Raw genomic sequence first — 13357 nt, forward strand, 5'->3', positions numbered from 1 at the left:
TAATGATCCTGCTTTAATTCATGTTGTGTAACTACTGCATACCCCACGCAGTTGCGGCCTGTTTTCTGATCTCTGAAGGCTGATCCATTCACAAAAAATTCAAGATCAGGATTCTGCAACGGCGTTTCCTGCAAATCAGACCTAGGACTGCAAATTTCATTTACAACTGCAACACAATTGTGTGGTTCTCCATCTGCTTCAAGCAAAATAGTGTGATATCCCAGCCATCGTGCTACAGACATATGATCTGTTTTCTGTTCAAGAAGAAGAAGTGACACTGCATGTGGGACCAAAAGAGTTAGTTCATTGTATCCCACAATATCTCTAGAAGCATTAACTGCTTTCTCAGCTTCTGCTACTTAAACACATTGGCAGGCCTGCCGCTACTGGGTCTCAATTTCCAACATGATTTTGCAAAAGCACTGATGTCATACAAACATTTCTGCCTCTGGTGTCGACGTCAGTGCACTGTGGGTCTGTAGGCCTTTCCCATGAGCAATTGCGCTCAAGGGTGCTTCGAGGACTTCATAGTTTGGTTTGAAAGTCCTACAATAGGAACACATGCCTAGAAATGACATCAGTTGTTTTTTTGTGTTAGGCTTTGGAATGTTTTGTATTGCTGCAACTCTGTTCTGCTCAATAGTTTTGCCTTGTTCTGATATCAGATGTCCCAAGAATTTCACTTGCTGTTTTACAAACTGCAGCTTTGATAAGCTCGCCTTGTGACCTTCCTTCGGGGATATTCCCCAGAAATGTGTGTCATCTGCCACATTGTTTTCAGTACATCTGTGTCTGCCTGTGGCATTATCTCAACTGTTCTGTCAACAAAAGCTATCCAATTCAAGTGCATGCAATAGGCTTTAGTTTTCTCACTGTACAACACTGTGGGATCTGAACTGGGTTTCCAATCATCAGCTTTCACACATTTTAATGTCCACATCCCTAAATCTTCCCATTTCTCTGTTTCACCTTTTGATAAAGACACATGTGGGTGTGAATTCTCTATAGTGAACGGATGGGCCTTCCCCGGCTTCACATTTATACTAGAAAGACTCACTTCTGCAGTACATCTGTGATTATCCCAATACAATTTTTCAGTAACAACACATCAGCTTTTGGCTGCTTTTCAAAACACTATTGTTCATAAACTACATATGGCCCTGTGTGTGTGTGTGTGTGTGTGTGTGTGTGTGTGTGTGTGTGTGTGTGTGTGTGTGCTGTGCAGTGCAGATCATGTGTGTTCATGTATTGTGTGTGTGCAGGGTTAGTAACATCACAGGCCTTATCTAAGAGTGCTTGATTCACTGAATTCACAGAAGAGGTGCTGAGTTCCCCTTAATACACATACAACAGAGGTCTGGGGTCCCACTTAATGCCTTGAAATTCACCTATTTGACTTTTACACACTTTTAATCTGTTTGGGGTGCTAATTAGGTTTATTCCAAATTTGCAGATCAAATCCCTGCCCATCAAATTAATCGGGCAGCATTCAGAAAGCAGAAAAGAAAATGTGAATGACTGTTGGTTATTCTCAACACACCTTAAGGGTGCTGTAAATGTTTCTTTCACGATAATCCCAGACGCTCCAACTGAATTCAGGGATCTACCACTCATTTCTGGCATCTCACTCAACTCATGTAATTTGATCGCAGAGTTTCCTGCACCAGAATCTACTAAAAACACAATGTCTTTCCCTTCTACATTCAATGGGTGCACTGGCATGTGCTTGTAGGCATCTAAACTGTATTTTGCATATGTGCCTTGTGGAGTATATTTCTTTTCAAGAAAATCAATAGCATTCAAAACCTTAAAATTTAAGTCGGAATCAGAAGTTAGCTGAAGAAATTCCTCATTGCATAGCATCAAAGATTTTGACTCACCCATCCCTTCAGGACTGACCTCCTCGACCTGAGATGTTGATGGTCATGCAGTTTCCTCATCATGTCTCTTAGGGCATTCCCTTGCCCAGTGATCTTGTCCTCCACAAACAAAACATCCACTCTCTCCCCTTTTCCTTTTCTGCCTCTTCCCCTCCCCCTTCCTCGATATCGCCCTTTTCGTCGATATGTGGAAGTCCCTCTCCATTGTGTCTGAGATCTCGTCATGGCTTGCATCATTGTCAGCTGAACTTTGTGTGTATGTTCTTCTCTCTTTTTTCCCTGCTCTTGCTTGGTTTGCGTGAGCAGCTTTTCCGCATGCAGAGCATGTTGTTCAATAAGGCTCAGCTTTGCAGTGTCCCACGTGATGCATAGGTTTTTCACCTGTCAGATATTTCCGGGATCAGTCCATTCATGAAACTGTTTCCCAAATGCGCATAGTATGCGGTCACTACCCCCTCACTCATATTCTCGGTGGCAATAAGGCCGCTGTGCGCGTTGTGTACTTCCGTGAGGCGATGAAGATATTGCGCAACTGTCTCGAGGTCCTGCTGTTTGCACTTATCTTTGTCATATCCATCTTCACTGGAAAAGCTTCATAGCACACTTCACGTAATTCCGTTACAAAGTTATAGTACGTTGCATTCCTCCTGCTCTCATGATCTGGATGTCTCATGCACAGATTTTCATCCGGCCATTCATACTGAATCCCCATTATGTCAGATGCTAATTTTCTTCCCAGCAGGCGCCTCAGTTCAAGAGAGGTGGGACGAAATTCTTTGCAGAAACCTTCCAACTCCACCCCCACCCCACCCCAACTTCTCTCGGGTCAGGGAGGTGCTCATGAGCATGCTCAATGTCCTTTAGTGTCCACGGACAGTGTACTAACATAGGGTCTCCATCCGGCCCTGCTACTTCCACCATGGGCATTGCAATTACACTCTGAATTTGCTCTTTAACCTCTGGAATCGAAACCTCTTCTCTGACAGGTTCAGGATCAGTAGTCTATTTTTGCTTGTCTTTCTGGTATGTACGATCCACGATCGGTGGGGAGGGTGGGTCAGCCAATCCTGCCTTCGGTGGAGGCAGTGGACTCTCCTTCAGATCCACACGAGCTGGCTCCGGATCTGTGCACACCTGTCGACATGACGCAGCCGCTGCCAGACGTGGTCAAGGAGGCGGTCCATCCAGGGCAGGATCATCTGAAAAAGACTTAAGACACTGGAGACTTTGTGAGCTACTTATTGTACTTTGTGTATTCTGTACATATTGTATAGATACTCTCTTTGGAGTACATTGTGCTTTTTGAAACCTTTTTTCAGCCTCTAACTTCCACAAGTGAAAAGCTGTCCAGTTTATTTCTACCCTGTTCTTCTTCCCAACATTATCTCTTTCCATTTGGGTCAGGTTACCTTTCAGCAAATCTAACCTCTTCAAGCTAAAACTGCCGCCGTCTGGGAAGCCACACTCAGTCACCCAACGCAGCAATTGTGACACAGAATCGGGACCATAATTATTTCTCATATAATTCACATTAGGTCCACACATTTTGACACACACTGTGTTTTTATTGAGCTTGTTCTTAGAAATACTGTTGCCCATGACTATCTTAGTTTATTGTTGACAGTCTCTGCCTGTGCTATGTGTGTGTGTCTTATCTTTTGTTTTGGCCTTTTCTCTTTTCCCCAAACCTGCTTTGCTCTCCGGAGAGTCTACACCGAGCTCGTCAACTCTTAGCGGCGGGTTTTCTCAAAACCTCGCAAACAAGACACCTTTAGCACCTAATCCCAGATTAGTGCCGTGCTTTACTTTTGTATTCTTAGGCCTTGCACTAGGTGCCTATCCAGGTCACTGACCTGTCGACAGATCCAGGTTTAAATCCTGTCGTTACAGCACTTTCTACACAGAGACAGCCAACAATATTCACTATTCAACACTAATGAATTCAACTATGGTTTTCTAAAAAAAAAACCATACAACTTTAGCAGATTAATCAGTGTTCTTTAACACAAATAAAAATAGATTCTCTCACCTTCCACACATCCAATTACTTTTGATTCCAGCATTGAGGCGGGTCACGGTGAACTCCCGAGTCCTCTCACTCTCATAGCCAATTTTGCGGTCGAGGTGAAGTTAACAGCCTTCAAGGCTCGAGCGCTACAAGCCTCCCCGGGAATCCCCGAAGTCGACTCTCAAACGCGGAATCCTGCCGACAACGCCAGCCTGTTGTGGAAGTTTTGAGGTTCGAGAGAATTAAAGCATAAAATATCACACCAATAGGCACCGGCAAGAGTATAAAGGTTTCCCGGTTTATTGCGTTCAGCTTTTCAGAAGGACCCAACACTCTACGTGTAAAATCAGAGACGAACAGCCTCCATCATTGATAACATCAGGATTTTATAGACAGGAATAAAATGAAACAGGACATGTAAAACCAAAACATCATCCAGCATTGGCTTAGAAGCATCCACTACAAGTGCAAAACAAATCCCCTTTGGGGCAATAAAGGTTTCAAATCAAATTCAATTCAAAACGATAACGATATGTATTGCGATAGACACGTGATCGATATCAATAAAAAATGTGTTCGATAAAACGTGCAATATTTTTTTATTCTTCGTCAGAAGGTTGCGAAGCAAGTTTGGTTGCATTAACAAAGGCACTTACTCTCTTGTTACTCTCCATGTTGTTGTCACGTGCTGGTCTGCTGGATTCCTCTTCAGTAACTGGTGACTGATGAGCAGTAAATGAGCCATAGCGAGCGAGAAAATTGTAAAATTTGTAACATGTATCAGTCCGCACCGCTGTCTCTATGGAACCGGGCAGGAATCAAGCGTGTCTCAGTTCTTAGTCGAGCCTGACACTTTGTTCTGACACGTCATCGATATCAATAAAAAATGTGTTTGATAAAACATGCAATCTTTTTTATTCTTCGTCAGAAGGTTGCGAAGCGAGTTTGGTTGCATTAACAAAGACACTTACTCTCTGGTAACCTAGCAACATAGGGAGTGACCCGCTAACAGCCAATCATGTAACAGTATCACGTTTGGTTGCGCCATGTTGTTGTCACGTGCTGGTCTGCTGGAGTCCTCTTCAGTAACTGGTGACTGATGAGCAGAAAATGAGCCGCAGCGAGCGAGGAAATTATAAAAAAAAAAACGTCAGCTCGCCAGTATGGCAGTATTTTTGGATAATACAAATTATAAACATTCACACACACACACACACACACATACACACACACACACACACACACACACACACACACACACACACAGACACACACACACACATACACACACACACATACACACACACACACACACACACATACACACACACATACACACACACACACACACACACACACACACACACACACACACACACACACACACACACACACACACACACAGACACACACACACACATACACACACACTCACACACATATATACACACACTCACACACAAACACATGCACACAGGAGTTTGGAAAAAAACAAATGAACAAAACACACATTTGTTGGAGTATAAACAAGGTTCAATGTAGTTTTAATAAGTTCTGTGTTTAAAGTAATTTGCTCTACTAAATTAATGTCATGTCATGAGGTCAGCATGTTTAAGCACATGTATAACAATGGGTGCTTTGAGGTTAGTGTGATATCCTGTCGTTTATGAGAAACTGTTACTATGATTATATTATTGGATGTCATCCCCGAGTTTGAGTAAACTTGCACCTAACAATCTGTGTAGTTTAACCCCCTTCCCCCTATTATATCAGACTGTGAATTAAACATGTCATCTGTCTTAATCAAGTTATCTTTGGTTTGTTGAATGCACTGGGTTCTACAGATAGAGCAGTGTTTAGACATGTATTATTAAATTACTGATGTCCTACAGTCATTTCATTGTTAAAGATAGAGATTAATGACATTATATATTCTCTCAGCATTTGTGTAAGATTAAGGTTGAATTCAGAGTCGAGGAAGTCGTCAGTGCAGCACGTGTTCTTATTGCTTTGTTAATCTTCTTTTCAGGAGTTTTAAATCTTCAGCCATCTTGATTAATCTTTACCGGTGTCACTGAGATCATCCTGACCAGATTGACATGGAAACTGCAAAGCCGCAGACCACAAGCACTGAAAAGTGTGGTTTTCTTACACAGCATTCTTAAAGTCCCCTCTCACTCTGCATATAGACTGTTTGTACCACTTACCTTTTAGATGCTTTGGACAAAAAACCCAGCAGATTGACGAACAGCTTTTCCCTTAGAGCGGTCACCTTACTGAACACTACCTCACACCCCGACCCCTGTATATTATATCAGTATAATATATAACACCCCGTACATTATGTCTATAGCACAGAACCTGTATATCTTGTCTATAAAATATTCATCTTGAAGTAATTATACTGATGCATGTGTCCCTTAGTGACACGTTTTCGGAGTGCCTAGGAAACCCTTCCGCTCTCCCACTAAAGGATGTGTCCTAGTTTGCACGGGTTAGTTTGAAAACACAAGATCTATCAACTATCAAAGTTGGTCTTACCTTGAACGGGGTTGTCCTTGTAAGTCCCTCTGTCTTCTAACAAAGGTTCCTCTTCAAGTTCTTCTACCTAATCTATTGTTTGATTCTTTAAATGAAGGAGTCAGACCTTTTTTGTCTTTTCAGGATCCTCACAATGGGAGGCCTTGTTTTTATTAAAAGTAGTGTAATACAGATAAATGTAATAAATGTAAAATAAAAAGAAAATTACAAATAAACAGTATTAGAATTAGTAAAAGTAAGTAAGATGCAAAGATTATAACAAACCAAGAAACACTCTCCAAGTGTAAGCTTGTATTTGTTCTATGATGCACCAGAGTATAACATGCACTGAGGCTGTCTACACTAGAATACACACACAATGTGATTCAAGGCGGGCTTTTATACATTCTGTATCATTACTGTTGCCAGTTGGATTTGGCTGTCGGGTTTGGCCCTCTTTTAGTTTTCTCGATGGCCAAAATCTCGTCCCCCAAACATTTCTCATCTCCCAAACATTTCTCGTCAGCGACTCGGTGTGCTACTAATGTTCTTTATCTTCTGTCACCGTAGACAGCAAGCATTGAAAGACTTCGTACAGCTTTCACTACAAGAAACAGCTTTCATCTAAGTTTACTGTCAAAATAAGCAATATTAATCTTATCAATTCTATTACAGGAGAATACATGATTATATGAAAAAGAAAAGCATTTCAGAGTTCTCTTGAACGTCTGAAAATAAAACATAATAAAATTTAATGCACTATAAACTTCTTTTCTTTTGGAATCTTCTTCCAGCTGTCTAGGTACAGCGTCTGATCCCTCGTTGTCTTCTTCAAAACACTCATTCAAATCTTTCAACTCTTCAACCTTCTCCAACCTTTTGGATTTTTACATCAATTTTCCTTTGTTTGTTCCCCTTACGGTTCGCTTTTCTTTCACTATTTCTCCTTCTCTTTGTATTATCTATGTTCATCTGTCTACTGACGGATAAGTTAATAATTGGTTGTGGTGTACCTTTATATTTATTATTATTTATTTGCTGAGAACTAGTATTAGAGCATAGGAAGATTCCTGTAACTCCATCCTGTACCTGCCAGTGTCTCACAACAATCTGTATATTATACTGTTTTTATTGTAAATACTGTACATCTTGAACTTGCTTCTTATTGCACTTCTGGTTAGATGCCAAACTGCATTTGGGTTGCCTTTTACTTCTACATGTGTAATGACAAAGTTGAATAATAATCTAATCTAATCCAATCCAATCTAATCTAATGTGTGTGATTAAAATATTAATTCAAATGATTTAAATTTAATATAAATAACATCACCAGGAGAGTACAGAATTATTTTAACCCTTAAAGAACAAAAGCAAATATGATCCTATAGCCTAAATACTAATGTTCTCTACATTTCAACATAATCTGAATTTGTTTAAGTTTTGGCCTAGACTTAGGACACAATTTATCGTCACTACGCTGGAACTCTTTTTTGTACCTTCAATGTGCATCACACAAGTGTGTGGTTATACAGTATATACATATAAATATACACAATATAGTTTAAAGTAAAAAAAAAAAAAAAAGACTTCACAATCTGAGGTTTTATAGAACAGAGATTCTCTGGTAACATTTCTTACAACTAATAAGAAAATGAAATGCTGCTCCTCCACTTCCAGATTATACACTGGTTATAGAATAGAGCTTTAATGTAGGATCTCTGAAAGACCTTCTAAACCTCTTCAGGTGGCTCCAGAATACCAAAACCTTTTTCAGTACAAGTTGAATACAAGTAAACTAAAGTAAATGTTAATTAAGTGATTGTGTAGATTTTTAAATACTGTTGTGTTTCCTCTTCATTTAGTTTGACTGTTCAAGTTAAAACAGGAGGTAATAAACTGTGTCTCACCAGCAGGAGTCCCTTCACACATCACAGCTATATAGCTTGTACATGATAGCTTGAAAATGACCCCAGGATCATGGTGTAACACGTAACAGTACATAAGATTGCAGAAAGTGCAAATACTCAACAGTGGGAGATGAGAACAGGACAATAAACACACAGGAAAACGGAACAGTGATGAGCAGGAAAGCTAAAGATCCTGCCGTTTTAGATTAAATGATCAGGATGATGATGTTTATCACTACAGATATGATCAATTTTTGAAGTACAAACCATCTTTCTTCCACTTTGCATCTTTAACGACTTGTCGAGTGTCACAGTATCATGGGAGAGTGACGTTCTTCCCCTTGAAAGCCTTCACAACTGTAGGAACTTCTGGATAAACAAAAACAAATCAGGTTATTACAGTTTAGCATTTAATGTGGCTGGTCAGACTTTACTACAGACATGTTAAGGATAACAGAATGTTCTGCTGATGACAGCAAGAGCACTTACTGTTAACTTTCAGCTTTACTTTAGTCACTAATTTTCCATTACATCTGCACTTGTAAGAGCCGGAATCATTGTAGGTTACTGAACTGATCGTCAGGGAGAAATCTCCTCTGCTTGTATCTCCTGGTAGTGTAAATCCGTTCTGACAATACTGTTGTTTTGAACACTTCAAGCTCAGAGCAACAACATGTCTATCAGGAATGGAGCTACTCCACCAAACCACTGGACAAGTTCCTGGGCAGTTACACAGGAGGGTCAGCTTTTCATTCACCATCGATTCTATGACAATGGAGCCTTGGCACTGTGGCATCAGCAGGTAAACTAACAGATCAGAGAATAAATCAGAAAAGATATTTTGAATATGTGACACACCATAAATCCAACATTTAAAGTGAAGTTTCATGTTCAACCTTATTATTTTTTTCTTCTTTCTTTTAATTTATTTATTTAATAAAGGCAAAAAAAATCTCACACACACACACACACACACCATAACATAAATCATTTTAATTTGTCAGCTTATGAAACCCACATTACTCCATCTATATCACATCGTATACACTCTAAAAAATGATTCATTGGGTTAGTTTGTAAAACTTGAAATAAACAATATTTTCAGCATAAAATAATTAAGTTTGTAATATGTACTTGTATTGGTGAGTTGATAACTCATTTTAATAAGTCTTTCAAAATTAAAATAAAGAATACTGTCTTAACTTAATTATATATCGATTTTGAACACACACTTTTACCTTCTCGTAACAACAGAAAAATATTAAGTTAGTGAAACTTGTATATCTAGTGAGCATCCTTTACATGCTGAGTAAAGGCGGAATTTGTCCGGACATGTTTTTCTGCCAGAGAAGGACTACTAGGAGCCGGAGACACAGGAGAATCGAGGCTATATAGGTAAGTTAATATTTTGACAGTTTGAGCTAAGCTAATTCATCGATTCTAAAGTTAATAGACGTTTAGCTAGCTAGTGTGTTCAAAATAGGCATTATGTTTTGTTTTACAGTGGCAGCTAAATGATGTTAATTGATATCGAACATGTTTAGTGTCGTCCGAATTTAAAGTTTACACTGGGTTGATTAAGACTTACACACACACACACACACACACACACACACACACACACACACACACACACACACACACACACATATATGCATACATGCATATTCATACCTGCATACATACACACACACACACACACACACACACATACAGTATGTATACATACATACATACATACATACATACATACATAAACCTGTAACAAGTTAAATAGTTAACTAATAAGCAAGTTAATTTAAGCACAATACCTAACATGACAATGTGTGTGCACGCCATCTTTATCTGCTGTGACGTTTTTACAGTTGATCCATCTTGTAACCTTGTAAACCTTGAGCTTTTTGTAAATTTGCTATTACAACATTTGAGTTTTTATTTTTCTTTCATATACTGTACAATCTGTAGCATTATGTTTGATGGTTAGGCAGCTGACACATTTCTTTAAGTTTGCAATTTTTCATGTGTAGCAAGTTTTAACTCCTAAGATTTAAATCCTGTTCCTTTCCTTGACTTAAAACACTGACATTGATTTTGATCTACTTAGGATGATGAGGTGCCAAAAATTTTGACCCAGCCAACGCCAGTATTATTATTGAGGGAACGGAATTCCTGAATTCCTGGATGTATCCAGAGCCTGTGTTTACAGAGCCTTTTTGCTGTGCATACACATACAGAAGCTTTAATTTTGACAACTTTTTACATGAAGGTTACAGTGTTGTATTTGTTTGAGACTTTATGGCGGCTGTAGTTTATGTGATGAAGGTAAAATAAAAAAAAGGAAGAAAACTTTTAGTTTCAGCTAGGTGGACCCAATAAGCTGGCAATTGTGTCTGTTGTAGGAATTCATTTTCCACGTTCCCTGTGATTTATTGTTATTATTTTATTTTATTTTATTCTGATATGTACCTACCAGAAAAATACTTGATTCTTTACTTGACTTTACTTGAAAAAAATACTTTAGTCCTGGATAATTATCTTTTTGTCAAAGCATTGTTTTGTCAAAGCACTCTTCTTGTACATAAGTTGACATTGGTTTTATAATAAACCAGTTTCATCATAAAACTGGAATTGCTGTGTTATTTCTCCTGACTGAAGTGAAATAAGTTACTTGTACTCAAAAAAATTAAGGTAACAATTTGCATGGACATATCTAAGTAGAATGGAATCAAAATAAAGAAGTTAGAATGGCTTAAATTATGTAATTTAACCACTTAATATCACCAAAACTTTGAAATTAAAATTAAGTTGTTTCAACTTAATTAAGCTCTTAGAGGTTAAGTCAAATCATGTTGGTTGTACTAAACAAATTGGGTTAGTCTAACTATAAAAGGTACATGATATCTACTTAATAATGACTGAGTTGAAGCTACTTAAAAAGATGCATGCAAATTGTTACCTTAATTTTTTTAAGTTGAGCCAACGTTTTATTTTTTAGAGTGTATAAATACATATAAATCTGTATCAAGTTTTCTCTTCCTGGACATTTTGGGATCAAAAATCTTAATTTGGAAAATAGCACTGATGTGGAAACACTGATTCCGTCCAGGGTGTATCCTGGCGTGATGCCCGATGACGCACAGGCTCCCCGTGACCCGAGGAGTTCGGATAAGCGGTAGAAAATGAATGAATGAATGAGTAATCAGACCTTTTCAGCTCTCACGGGCCTTGAGTTTGACACATATGCTGTAAATGAAGTGAACATTATGGGACAAATCTCACTTACTACTTGTAAAACGGCTCAAATGATTTGTTTGCTGGGCGAATATTATGGGAAACGTTTAATCAGCATCATGCACAAATATACTGCTGTAAACACAACATTATGTGAAGAAATATTTAAATCTGACATCAGTGTTTAATACAGAACAGTAAACAGTATAAACAGTAACACTTACCCATCACAATGATGCCAGGAATTAACTTCATGGTTTCAGAAAGTCCTATATGAGTTCCCTATAAGCAGCATGATGTAAAGAAACGGAAACTTTATAGTTGATGCACACACACACACACACACACACACACACACACACACACACACACACACACACACACACACACACCTTATAGCTGATGATCTATGAGTTAACTGAGTGCATCTTAAAAGACTTAAATAAAGATTAAATAATCATCACACATAAAGATATATAATCTGACACCACATTAAAGTGTGTCTGTTTATACTTAAAAACAGGAACATTTACTCACAGTTGACAGCTCTCTCTCTCTCTCTCTCTCTCTCTCTCTCTCTCTCTCTCTCTCTCTCTCTCTCTCTCTCTCTCTCTGTCTGGAATCTGGGATATGAGTCCAGCCCATCTGCTGTAAAAAAAAAATCATCCGATTGGTTTATTTCTGGAACGCTCTCTCTCTCTCTCTCTCTCTCTCTCTCTCTCTCTCTCTCTCTCTCTCTCTCTCCCGCTCTTAAATACCACGAAGCATTTCAAATTAGACAGTAAAGTTTGTTATGGCTAAGCTGTAGATTTTGAATCTTTTAGTTCTGAAAGTTAAGATGCATGACTTAAAGGCAATATTTTTGTATTACTTTTACTATTTATTTTAATGTATGCCTTAGTTTTGATACTTTAAAAAAGTAATTTGAAAATAATTTATTTTTTTTGTGTTTGCATCTCAGAAAAGGGATCATTTAAAACCCAGAATGTTTGGCACCTAAATGTAATTAATTCTTCTCAGACAACTTTGTCATTGTTCACAGTACAAGTACAGACAGTAAATAGTAAATACTTAAATAGTTCAACTTCGAGTATGATTAGAGTAAGAATAAATCGAGTTACTTTTTCATCTTTCTGCAGGTTTTATATTTCAAACAATCTTACTGTAGTGTATCAGGATTGCGTTTTATATTACAGACGTATCTCAGTCTACCTCAGTTTTATTTATGTTTACAAAACACTGCACATATTTTACACACTTTATTCAACAGAAGGTGAATAAGGTGGTGTGAAAAGGAACCAAAACTCCTAAAAAGCTACAATGTATCATATTTTGCTTTTGGTCCGGACCAAATGAACCGAACTATACATGTGAAAGCACCCTCAGTTATTAATAATTGCACTTTATTTCACAATAAATGTAATAATACATTTATTAGTGATACTGTACAATCTGTAGCATTATGTTTGATGGTTAGGCAGCTGACACATTTCTTTAAGTTTGCAATTTTTCATGTGAAGCAAGTTTTAACTCCTAAGATTTAAATCCTGTTCCTTTCCTTGACTTAAAACACTGACATTGATTTTGATCTACTTAGGATGATGAGGTGCCAAAAATTTTGACCCAGCCAACGCCAGTATTATTATTGAGGGAACGGAATTCCTGAATTCCTGGATGTATCCAGAGCCTGTGTTTACAGAGCCTTTTTGCTGTGCATACACATACAGAAGCTTTAATTTTGACAATTTTTTACATGAAGGTTACAGTGTTGTATTTGTTTGAGACTTTATGGCGGCTGTAGTTTATGTGAT

General features: G+C 38.2%; 1 protein-coding gene across 6 annotated transcripts in view; it reads left to right on the forward strand.

Annotated features, from left to right (window-relative positions):
• Window positions 1–13357, forward strand: part of LOC113655053 — an 82866-nt gene that overhangs the window by 9728 nt on the left and 59781 nt on the right. For 2 of the 6 annotated variants that reach the window (XR_007143681.1, XR_007143677.1), the window contains 2 exons: window positions 8975–9117; window positions 10420–10660. The exons of 1 other annotated variant lie outside the window; for it this stretch is intronic. The gene's annotated coding sequence lies outside the window, so the exon portion shown is untranslated. Of the gene's footprint in view, window positions 1–8974; window positions 9118–9603; window positions 9711–10419; window positions 10661–13357 lie in introns of those variants that run through there. 3 more of the 6 variants (XR_007143679.1, XR_007143678.1, XR_007143680.1) reach the window with 3 other exon arrangements.

This window comes from Tachysurus fulvidraco, chromosome 8 (assembly GCF_022655615.1).
Source record: "Tachysurus fulvidraco isolate hzauxx_2018 chromosome 8, HZAU_PFXX_2.0, whole genome shotgun sequence".
NCBI classification, from domain to species: domain Eukaryota; kingdom Metazoa; phylum Chordata; class Actinopteri; order Siluriformes; family Bagridae; genus Tachysurus; species Tachysurus fulvidraco.